This window comes from Mustela nigripes, chromosome 1 (assembly GCF_022355385.1).
Source record: "Mustela nigripes isolate SB6536 chromosome 1, MUSNIG.SB6536, whole genome shotgun sequence".
Taxonomy (NCBI): domain Eukaryota; kingdom Metazoa; phylum Chordata; class Mammalia; order Carnivora; family Mustelidae; genus Mustela; species Mustela nigripes.
Genome location: NC_081557.1, coordinates 19,530,753 through 19,549,584, shown reverse-complemented (window position 1 = coordinate 19,549,584; position 18,832 = coordinate 19,530,753). Strand labels below are relative to the sequence as shown.

The following is an 18,832-nucleotide window of genomic DNA, read 5'->3' as shown; positions in this document are numbered from 1 at the left end:
GCAGGCCCTTGGCCCAGGGGAATGGCAGTTGCCAGGGCACTTGAAATTCATGGATCCTCTCCAGGATACCCCCGTGTAGAGACTGGGACTGTATAGTTCTTGTCCACACTGTTTTCTTTTCTTTAAAGATTTTTTTTTTTAATTTATTAATTTGATAGACAGAGATCACAAGTAGGCAGAGAGGCAGGCAGAAAGAGAGAGGGGGAAATAGGCTCCCCACTGAGCAGAGAGCCCGATGCAGGGCTCGATCCCAGGACCCTGGGATCATGACCTGAGCTGAAGGCAGAGGCTTTAACGCACTGAGCCACCCAGGCGCCCCATTGTCCACACTGTTTTGTTTTATTTCCAGTTTCAGCTCTTTTTCTCTCTAGTTCCTTCCTATAGGGAGTGTCAACGTAAAAAAAACCATGTTAAGTGTCAAGAAGGGATAAAGAAGCTGGGTGATCCTCCAACTGGATCGTCAGCCCTTGAGGGTTGACTGTTCCGCCTGAATAGCTCAGAGTGGACCCTCCCTCTCAGGACTCTTTCTTCAGATTTCCCAAAGCTCTTATCTGGAGCTGGGGTCGGGGGGAGCGTGACTTTTCCAAGTCCATCGACATTGCCAAGTGTCTCTGTCAAAGACGTCATCATGGCGCCTGGGGAGAGCCCCATCAGACCCTGATACCTGCACAGCCAGGACACAGGTCTTAATACCAAAGTAGAGTTGACTAAATACAGATTAGTACACGAGACAGGTGTTTAAGAGGGCCCCCACTCCCCAGTACCATCATATATATCCTCCATGTTTGAACCTCTACTTAGTTCGTTTCTACGTGTCTGGGGGGAGACGGTGTCTTTGGAGGGCTAGCATGATGCTTTTCACCCGAAACAGTCTCTAAGCTGAAAAGAACAGTCACCACCAAATCAATTCCTCATCCATTAACAGGTCGTCTCTCTGTTCTTGAGACACAGGCATAACCTGGTTAGACCTGTTTTGTTTGAACACTAACGTGTGAGTTGGCCAAATGCAAATGAGCCAATGTTTGTAATCCTTTATTTTATTTTTTTAAAGAGCCCAGCAGCCAATCAGAAGAGGGGGAAGTGACTTAGGGAATTCCCGGTTGGTGGCTTATTGCTTAACATCCTACAAAATGATTTAAAATTATTGTCATATGCATTTATCTTCACTCTGATGAGGGCTCAGACGTGATAACACCTGTGGTTCCCTGTCCCCGTGGGAGCTGGCGTGCGTGCTGCTGCCTCCCCTCCATTAGCCACAGCTATTGGATTTCCCACCCAGAATCTTTAGGTAAATGAGGTAAGTCTTTTATTTTTAAACCTTCTTTGGAACCTGGAATTCAAACACCTGAGTGGAAAGGGCAGGCTGCCTTGAATCAGATGAAAATAAAACAGGCTCCCGGAGGCAGCTGGCAGGAAGTGCAGCTCGCCTCACCTGTGCTTACCTCACTGGGGCCGGTTGGAGTCTTATTTTGGGAGGCAGCTGGGCTTCTTCGGATATTATCTGTGAATATGCTACATTGAGTCTGGACTTCCAACCACCACAAATTTAAAGAGCTCCCTGGTTTCCCTCTCTCTGCGTGGCAAAGCCGTGTCCCTGGGTTGAGTTCTGAAACAGACAGGGACAGGTGACTGTGCGATAACTCAGTGAAACACGGGGTTGGCTGAATAGCCATTGGGGCTCAGAGCACATGTTCTCACTTTCTAGAGACGTCTTCTCTTGGTAGTTTTTCTGACTCATCGGTCAGAGAGAAAGGCAGATTTGTCTTTGGTGTAATCTGTTGTTGGAAAATGGCTGGAAACGGGTGGTGGCGTAGGCACTCACACTGGAAACAGTGGTCAGGCAGCCCAAGGAGGCGAGGACCCTGGGGAGAGCGGAACACTTAAAAATGGCTCTTTTCAGAAAAAATGACAAAGGATTTTGCCACATTGCAAGGGGACAGACTAACCCTTCGTTTGTGCCATCATGGGCTACTAACACCGGACAGGCGGACGTGCGTCAGCAGCACCAAATGCCTTCCAAAACAGGGACTCTTTTCATTTGTTTGACCACCAAAGGGAAGTGTCGTTGGTCTCAATGTGGGTAGAACTGGGAACAGTGTGGACTTACCTTGGGAGTAAATAACAACATCGAGTCAGGAAAGTAACATTTTCACTGCCTGCCTTTGAGTTTTGTGGAAGGTTGTGTCTTTCTAAGATGAACTGGGAGACCCCGTGCATCTATGTTCACAGGTGTCTCTGCTAGTCATCTGCGCTGACTTCAGTCACAGGGAGAAAGTGGGGGATTTTGGATTGAGAACTTTCCGATGGGAGGACTAATTCAGGAATTGGTTCTGCAGGCATGGGTGTGAAGACGTCTTCAGATAGAGACTTTCAGTGTGTAAAAGGGTAGACAAGAACCGTAAGTGGCCACGCATTAACGCCATTGAGGTCAAGGGACGTGTTGATTTCCAGGGAGGATGAGGTCATTAGGAAGCACTTCATGGGTAAGATGTCCCACCAGAAAAAGGCTCTTCAGAGATTTCAAGAGTAATTTTAACAGCTGTATTTGAAGTTGACAGAAGGCTTCACTTGTCCTCTTTTGGAGATGAAGCATTCTGAGACTATGAAATAAGTCATCCATTCTGTGTTCTTATAATCCAGCGTGGCGTAGGACCGTCATTTCTACACCAACTGCTGATGACTGGTGTGGATGGATGTGAAAAACCATGGGAACCTGAAATGAGGGTCCCTGGGAAGTCTGTGATCACAACGGAAAAAATAACAAATATAATGGAGACAATCCTTCTTCATGTTTTTGAAGTATTTTATAGAAGTGTTTTAAAAGAAAATAACTTGGAGGGCATGACTGTTGTAGGTTCTCTTGCATTGCTGTTCAGGATGGCAGCATTAGGCCCCTTCTAGAATGACTGTGGGCAGAGCAAGGAATTTGATTCAGGCCTTGTATGTATGGAAGATTGCAAATTCAATTCTATTTGTCCTTTCGTGTTAGAAAGCATCTGTTTGTTAAATTCAAACAACAAGTTTTTGATAGTTTTGCTCCATTTTTTAATATATTGTAAGCTCCCCCAAACGGAAATGTCTTGGATCTTTCTAGACCTCTGAGAAGCCCTACATTCACACTTAATGGTTCCATGCCCTTTCGGCTCCCATTAAATTACCTCTTTCAATATCTTTTTGACCCTTGAGACGCTGAGACAAAAAGGAAATTGAGAGGTTAAAATATTTACTCAACTGTATTCAATTAGCTAATTGGAAAGTGGAAGAAACTCAGATTGGGTCGCAGGTCAGAATGTGAGTGCTTTGGGCCAAAGTTCACTTCTAGGAAGTAGAATTTAGCTTTCTGGACTCTTGTAATGTTTTATATTCTTCTCATTCTCCCTCTGCTCCGCAAATTATGGAATTTTAGCCCTGGGCTGTATCCTTTAGACTGCCTCTGCTCGATGCCAAAGCATCAGACACAGACAGAAAAGGTTAAACAAATCATTTGGAAGCCCTCCACTCTGTTCCTCTTTCTCCAGGTGGAGGCCTCTCTACCTCCTTTCCAACAGATGTGATTTTCAGAGAACTCTGCGCGGTGGGGTGAGGGGGATACCAAGAAAATCATGGCAGAACCGGCTAACACATTTGAGGAGTAACGCCACGGTTGTAGGAAACCAAATGTGAACTTGGAACTTGATATCAGTGACACCTTTTGGTGGCTCTTTCAGCCCATTTCCCTAGTTTGAGATCTCTTTCTGGTAAAACTGAAGTGATAGTCATTCCTGCTTGGGTGGGGCTCTGGTCAGGAGGCATGGAGTCCACCTTGGGCTCTGTGTTTAGAGACTGCGTGTTGCCACCCTGGTTTGTTACCAGGTAACTGATGCCGCGTCGAGGCTTTCAGCTTGAGTAAACTGAGTCTGAGGTAGGGAGTTGCCCTCCGAAGACAGAGGGAGGACGTCAGGCACAATCTTGCCAGTGTTGTCTTAAATCTGTTGCCGAACAAGGGAAGAGATGAGGACGATAATAAATTTTATTTAGTGTTTTCTTGTCTTATTTTTAGTAATATGATTTTAAATAATATGATCTGTTTTAAGATGCAGGTGATTGGGCTCTCGCTAGACATAGGTGACTATCATGCTTGTTTCGTTTGATGGGGTTTTAAAAGACCAACTTACTGGGGTGTGCAGGGAACAAATAATGCAGTGGAGATATTGGCTCCCACAGCAGCTGATATTAGGGTGAGGTGTATGTTCAAGCCAAATGACATTAATGTCAGATGCTGAGAGGTGCTAGAGTAGAAATTTCCATGGATCCCTCAGAGTTATTTGATATAAAATGTATCGGGCTGCAGAGGGGAAGGTAAAAAAAAAAAAGATATTTCTTCAAGAATTTTCCCCCAAAGAATTTCAGACTTTTGGAATGATGGGAGTGGAGTGTGCATAAGGCAGTCCACCAGACTGCCAGTCAGGAGACCTGCCAATCAGGAGACCTGGTTTTCTAGTCCTGGCAAAGCCGGGTGCCCAGGGCAGCACACTCCACCTCTCTGGGCTTTAGTTCCTTCGTCCGGACAAAGGCATTTGAACCTGATTATTTTAAAGATCTGTTTCCACCTTCAGATACTGATGCTGGGAGAAGGCAGGTTAAGCCTAGCAGTCAGCAGGTGTTGCTTGAGTCTGCAGCAGCTGAGAAGGGCTGGGGGATACCCTGGTAAGGATGATACAGGCAAGAAGGTCAGTGGGAGCCCTTCCTTAAGGTCTTCGGAACTTGGCTGAAGGGATCTCCCTGGGGGAGGTACGAAGCCCAGATTCCTGGAGTCTTCATTAAGGGTGTCAGCGTCTGCTTGCGTGACAACGTCTCATCTCTATCAGTGTGCCTCGGGCATCCGAGGTGGGTGTGGGTGTGCAAGTGGACCAAAGCACGTGGCCACGGGGTGCTCTGATGCTGTCTTCTGTAGGACACCAGAGTAGCCCGCTGAAAACATTCGGGCACCCAGAGGAGCCCACTCCGTTTGTGGGGTGCTGATCAGCTTGCTTGACTGGCTGCCCAGCGATGATTGGCCAGAGATGGACTCCCATCTCCTAGAGGGGAGCCGAGACGCAAGCAAAAGGAGAGCATGGCTGGCCCAGCTGCTGGACAGCCCCCCCTGGAGACTTGGTGTTCTCAGAGGGCCTCAGCCTGAATCTGAAGTAACCAGACCTGGCAACAGGGTGGCCCATTTAAGGAGACTCCAGGGGGGTTAATTGGTCTTGTTTTGAAAGAGATACCCTGTAAAATATTCCTTTAAAAATTCATTTCGCTAGCACCTAACCACATTCTGTCTTCGGTTTGTTTTGTGGGCTGGGCACCCTGTTCTGGTTCATTGGATTCACATTATCTCTCCTCTTCCTGTCTTCCTGCACAGCCAGACCCTTAGAGCCTCCATCTCTGTCTTTCTTAGAAGCATCTTCAACATTATTTAGAGTATCTACCTATTTATTTAAAACATGTTTTCTGAGGAAAACAAAGCCAAAAAATAAAAAGGAACCAAATGCTTATCATAATATTTTAGACACCTCCTCATTAACCCCATTATTTTACCATAGCTGCTTATTTTTACTTTTGCCTGACCTCATCTAGATGCCCACTTTTTTTTTGAAGTTGTTGTGATTGTGGTGACCTTAAAATTACATCTTTTGTCACTTCCCCCTCACTCTGTATCATGGTCACACCACAAACAGTCTTGGGGGCTGGGTCTCATTGGGTCAACCGTGGATAAGAGGAGTTTCTGCCAGCTTGCCTGTCCTTTCTCAACTTGATACAAACGTCTTCTAAGAGCCTATTGGGTCTTTCATGGAATACAGAGAGGGCTTTCTATGTTTTGTATATGACAACGGAGTTTGGAGAATACGGTTGTCTTGTAGAGATTATTTTGTGATCCCTCTCAGGAACCTTTGAAAATACTCCCTCAGGAGGACCAACAATAGATGAGGTTAGTGAGGTCTGGAAGGTGAAGGCTATTTTCGGTGCAGTCTTCATGATGACCGCTCACGAGATTTGTTCTGTCTTTGCAGGGGGCTTCAGACTGGGCCCCAAGTTCAGCCAAACATCTCAGCTCACCTTTCACCCGTCTTAACTCCACCAGCTGGCAGGCTGTGGGTGGAAAGATGTTGACAAACAGTAGTAGACTTTGGCCGCTTGTGTATCTGAACCAGGCAGGAGGCTATGAGATTTTGGTTGCCTGGAAGCAGCTGGAATGTGTTACAGAGAATACCAGGTCTAGAGTCAGAGTACCTGGGTTCAGTTTTGACTCTGCCACCGAGTAGCTGAGTGAGTTTGGGTGAGTTATGTAAGCTCTAGATTATAAGTTTCCTCATCTGGAAAATGAGGTTAATGGCATCTGCCCATGGCTGTTGTCAGGATTAAATTATTACAGAAAAATCTCAAAACACCCGGACAAATGCTTGTGAGTAAATAATTAGTAATCTGTAGAGTGGAAATTGAGGATAGGTCTTCAATATGGGCGTTCTCAGAGGACATCATTTGGGTCAGACTGGTTATAGAATTCTGGGATTCTGTTTTTCAAGGTGATCGACGTAGGTTCTGCACTGTGACCTTGGGAAAGAAATGCGATAAGGTTTTCACCGAGGAAGACAGGCAGCAGGGACATGGGATGAACCATCTCAATGGGGGACCTCCGGATTGAGCTTGTCTTGAGCTGGTTGCAAACCACAGCCTGGGGGAGTACCACGGAAGACCTGATGTGGGCACCCAGCATGTTCCTGTCTGTGCGTTTGATGCCTGGCATGTAAGGGGCTTCCAGAAGAAACTGATTCCCCTCCAGGCAGTTCATTTGACTAATCACAACATCATATACCATTGCCCAACCTTAAAATTCTTAATAGGGTCTCCAGATGTATACTGACTACTACCCCCGGGGTTCTACAGGCTTTGAAAAAAAATCACCAAGACTCATGGGGTCTGCCTCTTGGTAAATTGTTCAAATGACACTTGTAGTGTCTGATAGTTTGTTTTAGTCATGGGGACGTGGTTTCTAGCAGTTGAACAAACAGTCCCTGCGGTTAATAAAAGTGCCAGATTCTAACATAGGATCCAAGAGACTCCTTGTGTCCGTAGAAAAAATTCAGGGAGTTGGTGAACTTGGACGTGTAAGAGAATGATGTTTTTATTCTTAATAACCTAACTAAAATTTAACATTTTCTCTCAATATAAATATAGGCAAAATCTAGGATAGTATTAGCTGTGACTGACTGTCCCCAAGAGAGATTAACAGACATTTTCATATCACATTATGCCTGTTGCTGATGTCTCACAATATCAATTTTCATCACTACTTTGGTTTCCTGGATGTTATATGACCTGCACTAGATATTCTTGTTTAATGCGATGTTTAATGTTTAATAAAGAAGCATCTATAATATTATGATTTCACACATTAATTTTAAGAAGTACACTCATAATCGTATTTCAATATAAACTTCCTTTCTAATCTTGTAATTTTAATTTGTCATTTAAAAGCATTATTTTGGGAAGGGGTCAATAGGTCTCAGCAGACTGAAAAATGGGTCCATGTATATAATTAAAAGTCAAAGAACCTGGGGCACCTGGGTGGCTCAGTGGGTTAAAGCCTCTGCCTTCAGCTCAGGTCATGATCTCAGGGTCCTGGGATCAAGCCCCACATCAGGCTCTCTGCTCAGCGGGGAGCCTGCTTCCCCCTCGCTCTCTGCCTGCCTCTCTGCCTCCTTGTGATCTCTCTCTGTCAAATAAATAAATAAAATCTTTAAAAAAAAAAAGTCGAGGAACCCTTAATTTATATCATTCTCTTACATGGGGCCATTGAAATGATTTGTGAATGATGTCAGCTAATAGATGGTCTCTGTTAAAACAAGGGTATATGTTCTTCCCACTCATTGTTTTTGCCTATGGGTGGCTCTGGAGTTGTGGAGGGATCCTGGCATAATGGAGATAATGATTAATAATAATTAATAATGATAATAATAATAGTAATAACAGCTAGCGTTTGCTGGGTGCCTGCTGTAAGCCAGGTGTTATTACAGGCATGTTCAATGTCATACTTTGTTTAATACTACCACCTACTTCAGGAGGTCATTTATGGGGCAAAGACAAAAGATTCCCCCCTGCTCCCCATGGTGACAGAGTGTTGCTACAGATAAAGGGAAGGGATGGAACTGACCCCCTGAACAGGGTCAGTGTCCTGGATATCAAACCCATGGAGCACAGGGCTCCACACTTAGAAAGGTCTTGGGCATGGTTTAATGCTCTGCTATTGCGGTCTTGAAATTCTTAAAAAAAAGCTTTCAAATGCGGGATACCGAGCCCTGTGAATTACAAAGCTTGGTCCATTCCTGCGTGTGATGAAGTTGTGGTAATGTGTAACAGCTCCTGATACTGGGAAGCTGGGAATCTGCTTGGAGATCCCCCTTACTCATCTAGCTGACCTTTGGTGAAAAGCTGAAGGATGCTGTACTTTCTGAGTTGGTGAATTTTGTGATTTTTTTTTTTTTTTAATATAAAGATTTCTTTCCTCCAAAACAATTGGAGGAAAGGCTGAATAACTGGCTGGAAGGTACCTGGTTCCTTGGAAAGTCTTTCTGGTAGGGAGTTGCTTACCTTCCTATGGTTTTTTTCATTTCTTATTCTCCAGGGTGTTTACTACATACACAGGGAGCTAGGAGAAGCAGAGCAAAGCGTGTTACTGGAAGGGAAAGTGAGACTGGGTGCAATGAGAGACTATCATTCTTGTTAAGAGGGTGATGTGCATGAACTTGGCCTTCTTGGCTATTGTCACTTAATGATTATCTGTGCAGAAAGAAGACCCTATTTCTTCTAAAGAGGAGATCCTCTAATCCATGTGGAAATTCAGATAGTAGTTGCTTCTCAAGTTCAAAGATGATCATGGAATAAGCCTTGTGAGGTTCCGTCTGTATTCTATAGCTATGTTTTTACAAACTGTTCCAGGGTCATGGACATGGTGGAAGAAGGGGGGGGGCGGAGGTTTCCTAGATCTGTTGGTCAGAGTGATGGAATTCAGGCTCCCAAATGACACTTCCACAGTCTGTCTGTCCCCAGTGTGATATCTACAACACGACACAGCAGGTCTGTCATCAGGATCCCTGTGTGACGGCTCAGATGTCCAGAGCTCTTCTAGAGGAGCCATAACTTCCCCTTCACTTCTCAACAGTTTTTTTTTTCCCCTTGTTATTATTACTGCTCTTTTATCCTGGCTAATAAGTCTGAGGTGGCTTCAAGCAGCCAAGCCCAGTCTCTGAGTCAATCTGGGGCTTTCAACAAGAAGTCAGACTAAAGTTTTCACAGGTGGGTTGGAGTGGCCGTGATCTGCTCTTTCTAGAACGCTGGGACAGTTGGACACCTAAAGGAAGTTTTACTGTTGGGCACAAGGAGGAAAGGTGTGATTCCTATTCACATTTAGGGAAAAAAACAATGGGAGCCATTCTAAAAGGATCTCAGTTCCCAAAACGGAAGTGTGAAGTTCTAAAAGACATCCTCTTCCACTTCAGAAATACAAGGGTTCATTTTCAGTGACAGAGAACGATGTTGCATTTCCTGTCATTTCCATCCTCCCCAACTCCCCAGGACATTCATTGTAATATATCCAGGCCCTTTACTAGCTCTGTGTCCCTGGCTAAGTCACTTAAACTCTTGGGCCTCACCTGTAAAATGGGGATAATATGAGTACCCGTGTCCAGGAGTATGGCAAGGATTCAATGAGATCATTCATGTAAAGCCTAGCTCAATCAATTCCTAGCGCACTGGGGATGCTCCAAGAATAGAAACTATCATCGCTGTCGTAGTTTTGGTTGTTATTTTGCCATTAGTCCGTGAGAGGCCATGTAGCTGCTATTGATGTTTCTTTGGCTGGAACATCTTGATTTTTTTCTTGGAAAGAAATTTCAATCTCGAAATGGTCAAATCCATTGTTCCAGGCCCTCCCAGCCCCTCCCTGGCTCCAGTCCCCACCTCTTACCTCTCTCCACCCTTCCCGCATTCCTGCACAGTTGGTCTTGTTTATTTTTCAGTCAATGGAGGGTGTCGTTAAATCTCATATTTTTCTGGCTGCCCAGTTTGGTTCTGAGGCCCTCCACTCCCTGCCCTGCTCACTACAAGAATGCCGGGGATTGCCCAGCCAGCCATATCTCTCCTCTGTCAGAACACCCTGTTCTTCACGCTCCTTGAGAAGCGGTGTTTCGGAGACCTCCCCTGGCTGCCATGACCCCCCCATTAAGCCAGTGGTCTGGTGGTAACGAAGACCCGACGGCTGAGAGAAAGCTGGGGAAAGGTGGCAATCTAGGGGGACATCGCACATTGCCATGTCCTGCGCTTTCTTCTCAGGGCTTACAAAGCGGTGTCAGGAGGCTTTCTCCGACTGTGTGTCTGTTGAAGGCTGCGTGATGATACCATTGCTTAATTAGTGTTGTTGTGATCTGCATTGGAGTGATTTGTTTAGCACTTTGTGGCCCTTTTTGGCTTGAGCTCATCATGTGATATTGACAAACCAATGAGAAAGAGAGTGTGGTGAGGCTTGAGTTAACGCAGAAATCACACCCTGAACCCGGACATCTCAAGCCCTTTTTACCTGGGACGTGGGATCTCAAGTCACTTAGCAGGACATGAGCGAGTCTACACAGTCCACCTTCAAGGTAGGTATGGCTAGCCTCGTTTCACCGATGGAAAAACTGGTCCAGGGACCAGAGGTTTTCAAATTATGCCTGCTGCCCAGGGCTGGACGTAGGAAGTCTGTGGGAGAGGCTGGACTGGGACTCGGCACAGCACGCTAAGTCTCTGCTCTAGGTTACCTGTAGACCACACCTACTCCCTGGGCCGTGTTGACTTTCGGAAGTCAACCATTGGGAAGGGTGTGGTTTGGGTTTTGATCATATCCCGGCAGTCCCTTCTCTGCCCCTGTTGATCTGATTCATGAGCTTAACCTAGGCTGACTGGAGCCTGGCCATGTCATTCTGCAGATCTTAGACACCCCTCGGTGCCCTCACAGGACCAGCCAATGGAAAAGTACAGTGTCTTCTGGCTTCCTGGCCCTGCCAGCTCTGGCGGGTCAATTCGATACCTCCTTTTCTTCTGAGGGAGTGGGAAGGTAGCATCCAAACTGAAAGCACAGGTTTTTCTTCGGTTTTTATAGGAAAAACAAATTGGCATGAATGCTTAGCCGAACCAGCTTAGGCTGTTTGGGCAGATGCCTTTCTTTGCTTTTTTCTGTTTATTTTCCAACAAATCAATGCTTAACTGCGTTGTTATTGGAGCAGAGCAACAGGTGCAAAAAAATAACTCTGCTGCCAACTCAAATGAAAAGGTAGGGCTTATACCCTCTGGGAGGTATTCAGAAGATAACAGAAGACCCTGCCAGCAACTGAATTAACAGCTCTGTTTACGGTGGGTTTTGTGTTAACAACGTGCTCCCTACCCTCCCACACATAAACACGCCATTGTCTCGGGGAGAGACAATCAGCCACCCAGACAACTAACTACTTTATCCTGCCCTGAGTGGAGACTGGTTTTGGCTGAGGCTGCTTTGTGAAACTCTGGGGCATGATCCTGGCCGCCAACTCGACAGCTCAGTAAGGGTTTCCCGTGAAGGCAAGGCCCTGAGGTTACCAGACAGAAGAGGACCTGCTTTTCGACATAGTCGCAGTTCTTTCCAAGGTTGGTTGATTCCAAATACCAACAGGTGGCCTGGCCCCCTCCAGGCAAGCTTCACTCTGTCCACAGCAGGAGGTGGGGAATGAGCTCAGAAGACTTTGGAAAGAGCCACCATTGTTTGGGAAGCGGTGTCTTTGCTGAATTAGTCCCATTAGGGGAAGCAGCTCTGTATTTTGTTCATCATTGTGTCCCCTGGCCTAGCAGACTGCCCAGCATCTGGTAGACATTGAATAAATACACAGTAACTGGAGGGGATGAATGAATAATTATATTAGCAAGACAAGCACGTCTCCTTGACCCTTTCTCTCCACTGAAGGCTAAGACGTCGATTTTGTTGGGGTATGAGGCCTGCAATCCAGGGAGGCTAAGTCATCTTTTGAAGGTCTAAGATGGGGGTGGGATTGGGTAAGGGCTGTCTCGGCCAGGTATGAGATTCTCTGGATGGAAGTGATGGTCATAGAAATCCTTGACAAATGCTGTGTTCTGAGGCTAGGTTTGCTCACTCAGTGATCAGAGTCCCGTACTTATGAGTAACCCAGCGCTGGTGAATTTCACAGTTCGGTGGTACTGAGCCCCGGGAGCTGATCTATTTCAAGTTGTAGAATAATACATCGACGGAGTCTCCACAGCTGGTTTGGAGCTCCCATTCTCTGGATGGGATGTGTTGTCTTTGGCTTTACATGGATTTCCATTCATAGGTGTTTCCTTCAAGGATACTATCTCCTGGAGGCGGTTATCTTCTTGTGAACATCGAGGGAAGGTGAGAAGGTGAGGTTCTCAACCATGAGAATGCTTGAGGCTTGGTTAAGGGAGGTTCTAAAAAATGAAGATTCTGGTTCAGAGGTTTGGGGTGGGACCCCAGGAAACCTGACGTTTTGCCCCTCCTTGGGTGATGATGATGGTGGTGGTGGTCTATAGATCAAACCTTGAGAAGCCCTGTATGGTCTCTTCAGCCTGGATGGAAATGAAGCATCCTGGGAATCTTGGGTGCTCCTATCTCCATATCTGTGCCTTTCCAAAGACCTACAGAGACCTAAGGGTGTACAGGAAGCAAGGCCTCTTTTTCTTCTCCTATTCATTTTCCTCTCTATTTTATGATTACTTGGTTTTAGACTAGAGAAGGGGGATTAGCAGGGAGACAGTGATGTGGGAAAAATGGTGAATTCATTACTGCATTACCAAAAAGAGGTCCAGAATGGCCCTTCTGGTCACAGTCTGGTTCCTGCTTCACCTGTCAATGAAGAGGAACAGTGGGGCTCTTCCCGGTGTCACTGTAGGGGAATAAGCCACACCCATGCTAAGAGAGAGGGCAAGAATAAAATCTGAGGCTTTCTCTCATAGGTTGGAATAAACTTAGATCTCCTAAACCTGACTCCACTACAAAATTTTCTTTAGATTTCAATCCAACTTGGATGTAAGAGAGATTTCTTAAAGATCCAAGAGATAGGGGTCAATGATCTGTAGAGATGGTCTTCAGAGGGCCCAGCACCCCCCAGAATATATGCAAAGCAAGGTACGGATGAGTGTAGATGAGTGCTCCAGTGTCAAAAGGCTCTATGACCTTTTAGAGTCAAGCTTGCCTCGTTCTTCTTAGTTTGCCACATCTGAAAGGGACTGATAAAGGCCCTGAAAGTCATGTAAGGCGATCTTGTCTTTGGATCGACTTTGGTGCCTGCACTCTGTCAGTATCTGCATCTTGTCTGGGTCTGGCACCAAGAATGATAACGATCGGCATAACATGTATATTTCCAGATGGCTTACCGTCAGGAAAGTGTATCTATCATGGATCAACACTTGGCTTCCCTACACAACATCATCACTCACGAAAACGCTTGAAAGCCCAGGAATAATACTTCAGATGTTGCCCCTGGGAACATGAAATGTCTATTTCAAAACACATTATGAGGGTATGAAATTACCTGTGATGTAATCCCGAGAGGATCAAATGCATTCCCTAAGCTTGATTCACATCTTGATTCATTTGGAAAGCATGAATTATTGCCTGTCTTAATCCAGTTAAATTTCACATGTTTGTGGATTTTCTTTTCTCCTCTTTGTGAGTAGTTCTTTTGAAATTATAGTCATATTGAAACAGGAAGTCAGCACGCTGTTGCAATATCCTTAGGGCAAATACTGTGAATTCACCTGCTGGTAACTTTGATTAAGGCCTGAGAATGGTCTGTATATCGCTGTCATCATAAAAGTAATTATTTAAAATGCCTAATTGCTTCTCTGGCTTGAGGAGTAAAAATACCCACAAGATAGCCAATTCTGTGGCAGTTCGGGGATGATGTGGTTGAGTGAATAAAGGAGTCAGGAGGAAGGCAGACCGTGACTTTGACTCATAGTCCTCTGAGCCTGGTGATAGGGAATGCAGGCCAAGCCTTGCTTAAGATCTGCTCTGTGACCCTGATTGCTCCCAGTGTATTTTCACCTTCACAGCAAACACTAGGCTTTCTGTCCTGAGGTCTAATTCAGCTGAAGAAAATAATTATGGGTTGTTTATTTCCAAAATATAAAATAAAAATAACTTTGAGTCATAGGAAAAGTATTTATATTATGTATGTATGCATGGTATATATGTTCATATATATGTATGCACATAAACTGTACATATGCAGAGATCTATTCTAATGGCTAAAGGAGTATCACGGCCTAGCTTTTAAGCCACTAACGCATTCCTACCTGCTCATATCATGAAGTGGCGAAATGAAGGCGACTTTCTATTCTTTCATTCTGAAGGCTCGCTCTGATACATTGCCAAGAGAGATGACTTCAGGTTGATCTGACAAAGAGGGAAGAGAGGCTCAACCAGGGTCCCAGCATAATTGAATGAGCCAGAGAGTTTTATAATTTTCGAGAAGCTTGGTAAAGGTGTGAGGCCCCAGATGGCCCAGGGAGAAGGCTATGACTATGTGTGGACAGCAGGTGGGGGTGAGGATGGGTTGAAGGCGACTTTGTGCTCTGACAAAGGATCCCCTTCTCAGCAGAAAGTGGCTCATTTCCCACGGTTTGTTGCTAGACAGTCCGAGTTTGAAATCTCTTCTAGTTCTAATTCTTGCTAAGCTGTGTGACCTTGAACAAGTTACCTGGCCTCTCTGAGCCTTAGATAGGCCATCTGTTTAATGATATCAGACCTTACAGAGCTATTGTGGGTATTAACTGAGATAATGCATGTAATACTCAGCACAGAGCTCACACATCTTAAATGTTCAATAAACCCCAGCTTCTATAGTATAGTTATTACATATGTATGTGTGTATGTACGTATGTATTTTTTATAGCTTAAAGCGTCCAGTCCTCCACACCACGAAGCAAAAGGCATACCTCCCTCCCGACCCAAGCTGGTTGTGTTGGTCTCTGCTGGCAGGTTCTCTCTGTATATTTAAGAAGAGAGAGCGGCCGAGCAGTCCTTGGCCTTGTCAGGGGCCCTGAGATGGGCAGAACCTTCTAGGTTCTGGAGTGAATGGCTCCAGCAACCTGCCAGAGTCTCAGGGGTGCCTCCTTCCCACTGCTTTTCTGTCCCTGTGAGCTGGAATCCCAGCTTTGCAGTGACGGAGGGCTCCTTGTGCTAAGGGAACCTGGAGGACAGAGAAGCTCTCTGGCCACCCTCTGCCAGGAACCCCCATTTTAGACATGCTGCTGTCCTTTGCACCTGCAAACCAGGTGAAAGTCCGATGCGGAGGCCGAAACACAGAACCTGTGGGGCTGTGGTCTCCCATGGTTCCTGGCAGTACCAAGGATGGAGTGTCTGCTAGGAGGAATGGCTGTTAGTCCCTGAGCAAAGACCATGCCCAGAGGACCATAGCACGGCTTCTGTGAACCGGGGCCAAGAGGGGCGGTTCACAGCTGAGCCTAACAGCATTTCCACACAGAGGCCCCAGACGAGGGGTGGGGAGGCACGAGGTCCAACATAGACTTGACTGTGCCAGCTAAAGCTAGAATTGCAAAACATTGTGTAGATGGTAGAAGTTCCAGGCCTTGCTTGAAAAAACTTGGCTGTCAATTTCGTCCTTGGAGATTCAATAAAATCCTAGTAATAACACAATAAATAAATAATAATTATTATTATTATAAAAACCAGCTAACATTCCCCAAGTCCTTACTACGTGTTGAACACTTTTCCGAGGATTTTATAGGCATCATCTCATTTTGTCTTTCAACAACCCTTTTCATATCATCTCCAGTTTATAAATGAGAAAATTAGGGCCCAGAGAAACTGAATAACTTGTCCAAACTTGCCCTTTTAGCAAATTGGCAAAGCCAGAATGTGAATTGTGTTTGTCTGACCCCAGAGCCTGGCGCTCCCAACAATTGCACTCTCCAATCTTGGAAGGGTCTACCAGGACCCCAAGACTGTCCTTGAAGCCAACCAGCACACTTTAAAGAGAAACTCACGGGCAGAACTTCTAATAGCTGACGCGTGGGGGGCACTTGTCACTCACAAGCTAATATGTGAGAACTTTACAAACATTTTCACTTTCCCCACACATCAGCACCATGTCCCCCCACTTTTTGTCATATAGGGAAACTGAAGCTTTGGAGAAAATAGTACTTCCTGGAGGTCAATACAACCTGCCAAGGTTCAGAATGAAGATTTCAACCCCAGACACCTGGGTGGCTCAGTCACTAAGGGTCTGCCTTCAGCTCAGGTCATGATCTGGGGGTCCTGGGATTGAGCCCCCCATCAGGCTCCCTGCTCAGCGGGAAGCCTGCTTCTCCCTCTCATTCCCCCTGCTTGTGTTTCCTCTTTCATATGTCTCTCTCTGTCAAATAAAAAAAAAAAAAAGATTTCAACCCTTACCATTGGAGGCATGAGCTCTTCCTCTTAACGAGCCATTCTTGAGAGGCAGAGCAATGCGAGGCGAAGTCTGGAGCTCCCCACACCTTGACTATATAAGGGACATTCAGTCTCTGTTGCTAGGCTCCACCATCTCCCATTTGCGTTCCTGAGCAGTAGCCAAAGTGTGAGACTCTTAAACTTCAGGGCCAGGCCAGGTGCTGGGTCACCCCATCAACCCTTTGTCTCCCCCACCTCCACCACCTACCCCATCCTCTGCGTTGGGGTCAAGCTGGTATTACATGGGAACTCAGGCTTTGACGGAAGCCTGGAGGAGGACTGGCCACGAGGATGGTGGCTCGTCTCTCTGTGTGAATGATGCAGACGTGGTCCAAGTCCTTATCGACTAGGACACTGTGGGGATTGTGTGTAACTTGCAGCTTTGAAGTGGTGGGGGGGAGCAGGAAGTGGCCTGTCTCTCCCCCCAGAACATGGGCTGTGGCTGTCCCAGCACACGGCAGCGCTGTCTCTCTGCAAAAATGCCTTTGGGATTGGCCAAACTCTAGCGGCTCATCATCTGTAGGGGAGTTGATGCCTAAGGTCAAATAGGTCCTGATTGGAAACCCGGCGCGAGAGGTAGGCGTCGGTGCAGTCTCCTGGCCGCGTGTGTGCCTTCCCCTTTACAAATGAAGAGCAGGCTTCTGTCTCCAAAAGTGTTGGTCTTAGAAACTGCAGTGCAGATCGGGGCGTCTGGCTGGCTCGGTTGGAAGAGCATGTGGTTCTCCAACTCAAGGTTGTGAGTTTGAACCCCGTGTTGGGTGTAGAGATTACTTAAAAAACAATTTTTAAAAATCTTTAAAAAGAAAGAAAGAGAGGAAGGAAGGAAAGAAAGAAAGAAAAAGAGAGAGAGAGAGAGAGAAAAGGAAGGAAAGAAGAGAGGGACGGAGGGAGAAAGAAAGGAAGTGCAGTGCAGAGGGCGAGGTCCTGGCTGAGTGTGGGACCAGTCGCTGGGGCACAGAGTCAAACACCATTCTCCCTGATGCCTCTTGTGAAGGGAGGGAGGCGTAAGAGAATGCAGATGGAAAAAAACCTCTGGAGAATCCACATTTCATTTCACTTTGGGTTTGAAAGAAGTTTCTGCTCTGTTCCCAGAACGCACAGCACCTAGGAAGAGACAAAGGTGGCCCGGATGCCCCTGCATTTTCTTCACCACCACTTACCAAGCAATTACTCTTTATTTGTACCAAGCACTACATAGGGCAGGGGCTTTAAAGCTCCTTATCTTTTTTAATCCTCTAGCAAACCTCTGTGGTAGGTCCTAATGCCATGCTGGCCTCCCAGGAGAGGCTCTTAGCAGCTCAGAAAAGTTAGGGGACAGCCCAAGGTCACCACACCAGCATGATCAAAGCCTGTGGCCACCACAGACTCCCTTTTAACCAGTGTTCTCCAGGGGTGGTGGTGGGGGGTGATGTGGCCCCAGGGACATTTTGGGGGGAGGGGCCTGGCAGGGGTTGTGTCTGGCTTGCAGTGACTAGAGTCTGGGGAGACGGTTACCATCCCGCGATGCGCAGGACGACCATGGAGCCCTCGCAGCCCAGGATGTCAGTTTCACAGACGCTGAGAAAGTCGGCTTCTCACCCTGAGCACGAGGCCAGGGTCATTGCCAGAATTCCCCATTGAGCTAGAGATGAGGAGTCGAGGATTCTTTTCTCTGCTTGCGTTTGATTCAAAAGGTGGAATCGTTCTTATTGAGGCTCCGAATTTACTTCTTCCAGTCTTGGGAACAAGCTAAATGTGGTGGAGAAACACCTTCAGAATTGATGTTTAAAGAAAGGGAAAGAAACTAATTTTTGCTGGAGGACGCGTGTGCCGTGCTGGACTAGCCCTCTTTCAGACCAGTAGGTTATTCATCCTTCAAAACAGGACATCGACCTTCCCCTCCATGCCCCGTTGAAGGCCAGAGAAGAAACTCAGTTTGGAAAGGTTATCTTGTTCAAGGTCACGTGGTGTGTGGATGGGATGTCTGCTCTCTACCTGTATCTAAGTGATGCTTTTTTCTTCAAGAAACAATAAAAACTACTCTGATGGTAAACTGGGAAGCTTACAGAGGAGCATTAAAAAATCCCCCTACTTTGTAATTAAAAGGATCACTTTTTATACCCCATAAAGTAATCCCTACGTGTCATAGAAAGTGTACTTTAGTATATGGGAGTGTGGGTGAGCTGGTTATAATCATGCTTTTTTACAATTCTCCAGGGACATTTATTATCTATTATCTCATTTGATCTCCTCAAGACGCTTGGGAGGCTGTTGGTGGGGGGCAAATGTCCTCATTTTCCACCTGAGGGACTGGACCTCAGAGGGAGTAGGACTTGGGGAGAG

General features: G+C 46.2%; 1 protein-coding gene across 4 annotated transcripts in view; it reads left to right on the top strand.

Annotated features, from left to right (window-relative positions):
• Window positions 1-1,141: 1,141 nt before the first annotated feature.
• Window positions 1,142-18,832, top strand: part of EHF (ETS homologous factor) — a 41,614-nt gene continuing 23,923 nt past the window's right edge. Inside the window, exons 1-2 of one of the 4 annotated variants that reach the window (XM_059405933.1) lie at window positions 1,146-1,297; window positions 12,369-12,438. The gene's annotated coding sequence lies outside the window, so the exon portion shown is untranslated. Of the gene's footprint in view, window positions 1,298-12,368; window positions 12,439-18,832 lie in introns of all 4 variants that reach the window. The other 3 variants (XM_059405950.1, XM_059405943.1, XM_059405923.1) reach the window with 3 other exon arrangements.